The sequence below is a fragment of the Polypterus senegalus genome, chromosome 8 (genome assembly GCF_016835505.1).
Source record: "Polypterus senegalus isolate Bchr_013 chromosome 8, ASM1683550v1, whole genome shotgun sequence".
NCBI lineage: Eukaryota > Metazoa > Chordata > Cladistia > Polypteriformes > Polypteridae > Polypterus > Polypterus senegalus.
Window position 1 is genome coordinate 163,186,192 of NC_053161.1, and position 7,037 is coordinate 163,193,228.

Sequence of the window (7,037 nt, forward strand, 5' to 3'; positions counted from 1 at the left end):
ACAACTGAACTGTGGACACGCTGGAGTGTGTCACAGATGGCCGGGGTTCTTGTCCGGCTGGGATACCTTTTCATTGTATGGACCGGGGGAGCAAGCCTGGTCAGGACAGTACCTCCTCCGGAACGCTAGATGGCACTAACCCCCCCCATCCCCGGGTTGCATCGGGGCCACGGCAATGGGATTTTTGAACTCAAGCCTTTTTGGGTCCGTGGCCACCACCAGGAGGCACTGCAGTGGTTCCTGAGCCCATGTGGGCGGTTCTTCCGCCACACCCAGAAGTGCAGCCGGAAAAGGGTCATCAAATACCTGGAGCACTTCCAGGTGGGCTATAAAAGGACCCAGTAGCGACTACTCCGAGAGCCAGAGTCAGAAGGAGAGGGACTAACCTTGCTGGAGATGAGTGGAGGATAAAGAGAAGAAGTATTGTGGTGATTGTGCTTGTGGGACAGTGTTGTGCCTATGGGAATGGGGGAGGCATTGCCCGCAGGTGAAGAAAAATAAAATATTTATTTTTTCTATAAGTGTGCCTCCCGTGTCTGTCTTTGTCGAGTCAGGCGCTGGTATAGCACCTTTGTCACAAGTGCTACAACTGCTAACCCTTGAATGAGGATGGTATTCCATGAACCACCCTTAGTGAGTAAGCCTAGCTTAGCTAAATCAACAAGCCAGACTTATTTCAACTGCTTTCAGTTCCACCAAAGATGATTAGGGCAAGTCACACATGGTAGCTATGGCCATATCAGCATGAAGGTGAAGTTTAGTGGAGTGTTGGGGATTGAGAGTTCATGAAATTCATGATTGACAAGAAACAAAACTTCTGAGAAAGGTGAGGTGGATTTTTTTTAGCATATATATTCTGCTATCTGAGCTTTCACTATGCTGCTAAGCTCTTATTTAAATGAATCATATATGTTCATTACTAAATTGTAAACCATTATAACAAAATACATATACTGCTCAAAGAAATTAAGGGAACACTAAATCATCACAGTCTAACACTAAGTCAATTAAGCTTCAGAGATATTGATCTGTCCAGTTAAGAAGCATAAGAAATTGTGAATCAACTTCATCTGCTTTAGCACAAATGAAAGTGACAACAGTTGCACCAGTGAGGCAACAGCAAGACAACCCCCAAAAAGGTAATGGCTTTGCAGATAATGGCCACAGACAATTGCTCTCTCCTTATCCTTCCTGACTGATTCTTCTCCAGTTTTGTGTTTTGTTTGTGTCCTTGTGTTATGTATATGTGAGAATTTAATACTAAATATAAGGACTGTTTTATGTTACTAATCAATTGCATAAAATATGTGATGAGACTGCACCTGGGTATTAATGCTCATGTTTTTGCTGAAATTTGTTATATGTATCTTCAGTAAGTAAAATAACGGAAGTTTGATCATTGCTGCATTTTTATTAATACTTTGGTTTTGTTGCTTGTGTATGTGTAAAAACACAACACTTTGTCACTACTGGTAGCATGAGGTGATACCTGCAACTGACTCAGGCTACACAGGTAGTCCAGCTGCTCCAGGATGGCACATCCATACATGTCATCACAAGAAAGTTTGCTGTGTCTCCCAGCACAGCCTCAAGAGTATGAAAGAGATACCAGGAGACAGGCCATTACACAAGGAGAGCTGGACAGGCCCACAGAAGGGTATCATCCCGCTAGCAGGACCAGCATTTGCTCCTTTGTGCGATGAGGAACAGGAGAAGCACTGCCAGACCCCTACAAAATGACCTCCATCTGTCTACTGGTGTGCATGTGTATGCCTAAACTGTCAGAAACAGACTCCATGAGGGTGTCATGAGGCCCCAACATCCACTAGTTGGACCTATGCTTACAGCCCATTACCGTGCAGCTCAATTGGCATTCAACAGAAAATATCACAATTGGCACCCTGCTCTCTTCACAGGTGAGAGCAGGTTCACATTCAGCACATGTGACAGACTTGAAAAAGTCTGGAGATGCCATAGTGAATGTTATACAGTCTGCAACATCATCCAGCATAACCGGTTTGGTGGGTCAGTGATGGTCTGGGAAGGTATAACTTTGGAGGGTCACACAGACCACCACATGCTAGGCAACTGAAATTCTCAGAGTCATTTTCAGACCTTATGCTGGTGCAGTGGGCCTTGGATTCCTCCTGGTGCAGAATTTGGCCAGAATTTGTAGGCAGTTCCTGGATCACAAAGACATTGATGCCATTGACTGGCCTGCACGTTCCCCAGAACTGAATCCAACTGAGAACCTCTGGGGTGTTATGTATCAGTACATCTGGCATAGCCAAGTAGTACCACAGACTGTCAAGGAACTCACTGATGCCCTGATCTGGGTCTAGGAGAAGATACTCTAGGACACCATCTGCTGTCTCATCAGAAGCATGGCCAGATGTTGTCAGGAGTCCACACTACTACTGAGCCACATTATAAGTTGCTGTGATGTTACATCATTTTGTTCTCTGCGAATTACACATATATTACTCTCTAAAGATTTTCCACTTCAAAATTTCATTCATCGATATCCGATGTTTGATTGAAGTGTTCCCTTAATTTGTTTGAGCAGTAGGTATCTGCTAAGAAAGGACATTTCTTTATACCAATATTTGGCAATAGAGTCTGGCAGAGAATGTCTGCAGCCTATGAAGTGGCCTCTGAGTCCAGTTTACTACTAGCAGTCCCAGTGAAGTAGAAGAGGTGACATACATTTACAGGGTGGAACATTTGACCCAAATGGGGAAGGAAGGATCAGTAAGTTAATAGGAAGCTGTGTCCAAATTAGGCTCAGGCGAGCATGCTGATCTTTTGGATTTGATGACTGACTGATTACTTAAAGACAATTTAGAGAATATAATTTAGTCTCTTTTCTAAATCTAGATGACTTGAAAGGCTTGCTTTTTGATGTCCCTTTGCTCTCTCATGTAATGCATGTCAATTCACTAGACGTATCTTGTAAGATAGTAGAGTTAGAGGGCTCATGACTCTCTAGCCTCATGTTAGTATTAAATGTGGCCTAAAAGTACACACTCTATTAAATCTGCTTTTATAATGTTGTCCTAAATTAAAAGGAAACCTCAATGTATGTGAGCCACATTACCTAAACTTCCACTTAGTGACCATAGTCATACCTGTTGTGAGTTGCATGTCTGCTATCTGAGACATTTTCTCATGTCTCCTCCTTTATCATGTCTGTGGTTTTCCTTTAGACACCAACCACTCATTTCCTATGCATTGTTTTGCTTTATGATTGCTCTTTCCTCCGTTCAATGTTAATGTCAATTTGGGCTTATGACAATTAAGACATGTAGAATCTTGAGCTTCCAACTCCAGTATTGCTTAAAGAGGGACTGACCTCCTACTATCAGGTCACCAATAGGCAGTGCGGGCATGTTTGTTACTCTCCTTTTGTACAGTGGAACCTCAGTTCACGACTATAATTCATTCCAAAACTCTGGTCGTAAACCGATTTGGTCATGAACCGAATGCAATTTCCACCATAGGATTGTATGTAAATACAATTAATCCATTCCAGATCGTACGGACTGTATGTAAATATAGATTTTTTTAGTTTTTAAGCACAAATATAGTTAATTATACCATAGAACGCACAGCATAATAGTAAACTAAATGTAAAAACATTGAATAACACTGAGAAAAACTTGAACAACAGAGAAAACTAACACTGCAATAGTTTGCACTATAGTACTAGGAATCGCTCCCTAAAAACACTTTTTTTTTAATGAGTTGTAAGCACAGGGAAAAAATGAACATTTGAAAAATCTGTAATTTAATAAACCACCAAGAAAAGTAACATTGCCACAATGAACCGATCGCTGGAAACAGAACTGAAAACAAAAACAAGCCTTTTCTAACTTATGCATTCAGCCTTCCCTCTCTCGCTCACTCTCTCTCTCTTTCATGTGTGTGTGTGTCTCTTTCACAAGCCTGGAGCGCCTGTGTGTGTGCCTCTGTCTCGTGCGCCTGTGTGTGTGCGTGCCTCTGTGTGTGTGTGTCTCTCTCTTGCACGCGCTCGCCTGTGTGTGTGTGTCGCGCTCTTTCTCTCTTGCTCGCTCGCTCGCTGCACAGGAAATGCACAGGGAGAGACTGAACGTACAAACCTAAACGGAAACTGGCTTGTTCGTATACCGAGTGTGTGGTCGTGAACCAAGGCAAAAATTTGGCGAACTTGTTGTACATGTACCGAGACGTTCATGAACCGAGGTTCCACTCTATATGGTGATTGACAACATTAAACTTTTCAAAATACGGACTTAGAATTGTGTTCGATAAGTAAGTGCCTATATAGGGGTCCAGCCAAAAGGGGTAAACAGATATAAGCATGGCACAGAGTGAGCAGAGAAAAACATACACAACACAGTCGGAATGAATCCAAGAGAACTCTATGACTCCTTTCAGGGGCTCATTGTGCACATTCTCTAAAATGTCTTTCTAAAATGTTCTCTCAGACTAACAGGCTATGAGCCACACTCTCCACAAGGAGCTGAAAAGGTGAAATTCTCTTCTCTTTGTAGACCAGGAGCTAAGACCCAGTCTGTTAAGCCAAAACTGTGTGCCAGTAGTCTGACAAGGCCAAGAAGCCATAACTTCAAGAAGGGAACTTCATCATCTAAACGCTTGGGCCAGAATGAGCAATGGCTTTTCCGTATGAAGTGGCATAAGACAGCAGAAAGCAAACTGAGGTGGCAAAAGCACAACACTGACAAGGATCATGCAGTGAAGAGAGTGCAATCTAATGCATGATGAATCTTCCACTTGAACTTGTAGCAAAAACAAAGCAACAACTGCACACAACATCAGACATTATCCATAAAGACTTGGTATAGTAAAGCCATTTATCTGAGCCAAGATAAAGTAGAACTCTAAATACCAGTAAACAGCTTGCCTATATGTTACATGTTTCTCTGTCTAGTCTGTGTGTTTCCAGTCTTATATGTCAATATATAGATGCATTTATCTTCTTCTTTTTCTTTTGTCTGCTCCTGTTAGGGGTCACCACAGCGGATCATCTTTTTCCATATCTTCCTGTCTTCTGCATCATGCTCTGTTACACCCACTACTTGCATGTCTTCTTTAACCACATTCATAAACCTCCTCTTAGGCCTTCCTCTTTTCCTCTTAGCTGACAGTTCTATCCTTAGCATCCTTCCTGTGCACATGTCCAAACAAACGCCTCTCTGACTTTATCTCCAAGCCTTCCAACCTGACTCTCTAATGTATTCATTTCTTAACCTATCCATTGTTGTCACACCCAATGCAAATCTTAAACATCTTTAACTCTGTCACCTCCAGCTCTGTCCCCTGTCTTTTTTGGTCTCCACCCCATCTCCACCACATATAACATAGCTGGTCTCACTACCGTCTTATAGACCTTTCTTTTAACTCTTGCTGATACCCGTCTGTCACAAATCACTCCTGATACTCTTCTCCATCCATTCCACCCTGCCTGCACTATCTTCTTCACCTCTCCTCTTCACTCCCTGTTACTCTGTACTGTTGATCCCAAGTATTTAAACTCATCCACCTTCTCTACCTCTACTCCCTGGATCCTTACCACTACTCTGACCTCCCTCTCACTCACACACACGTATTCTGCCTTGTCCTACTGATCTTCATTCCTCTCCTTTCCAGACCATATCTCAACCTCTTCAGAGTCTCTTCAACCTGCTCCCTACTCTTTCTACAGATCACAATGTCATCAGCAAACATCATAGTCCACAGGAACTCCTACCTAATCTCGCCTGTCAACTGGTCCATCACCATTGCAAATACAAAAGGTCTCAGAGCCAATCCCTGATGTAATACCCCTCCCACCTTGAATATATCCATCACTCCTAAGCAGATCTCACCATTGTCACACTTCCCTCGTACATATCCTGTACAACTCTTACGTACTTCTCTGCCACTCCCGACTTCCTCATACAATACCACAACTTCTCTCAAGGCACCCTGTCATATGATTTCTCGAGGTCCACAAAGACACAACACTATCTGGCCTTCTCTATACTTCTCCATCAACACCCTCCGAGCAAACATTGCATCTGTGGTACTCTTTCCTTGCATGAAACCATACTGCTGTTTACTAATCATCACCTACCTTCTTAATCTAGCTTTGTTGTGGAGAAATCTTCAGAAAAAGCTAGCAGAGTCTTCAGAAAGGCAGTCATAATTTAGTCTTTGTTGCATAGCATAGAAAACAATTGCAGAGCACATAAACCCTGTCTCAATTCATGAAGCGAATCCCGAATATAATAGTTTTTATCACAAAATGTCCCTCCTCACATCAGTTTCCCAACATCTACTGTACAGGGTTTCTCATGATGTTGTCCCCACTCAGCACATTTTCCCATAACAATCACGTGGTGTTGCAGACCCTCTCATAACAATATTCTTGCCCCTGTAGACATCCCCATAATAATCTTCTTCCCAGTAGACCTCATAACAACATTTCTTTCCTGGTCCGTCTTCTCACAACAACTACTTTGGCTGGAAGGATATTCTTGCCACCTGGCGGTGATCATCACCTGACTACCACTCCCTTCTTTCTCATGGAATATTGCTGAGCTATCAAAGATTGATGGCCTTTCAATTGTTAACAATTAAGTTGGGATCAAGATGACCCATATATGAAAACTTGACTGCCTAACTAATAATTCAATCAATGATTACTTATTGCAGTAGCATCCTGTAAAGCTAAGACCAAAATAATAGGTGACTGCCAGTGAACAGCAGCGCACAGCTTCACTGATAAGGACCAAGCTGCGGACTGCTTGACACAGTACTTCATGCTTGAAAGAAAGAAAGAAAAGAGACAAGCCTTTAACAATTGCTTCTTTAAGCCAACTAATATGTGCTACTGTATCTTTTTGTTATTATCAATTAGATTTATAAAGAAGCATTGGCATATAAATTTAAGTGCTAGTTAAATTAAATTTAAATGTGCATGCTAATATAACAGCTCGCAGCTGCAGACAGCAGCGTTGTTAAGTCATGGCATGCAGCTGCACAGTGGTCTGACA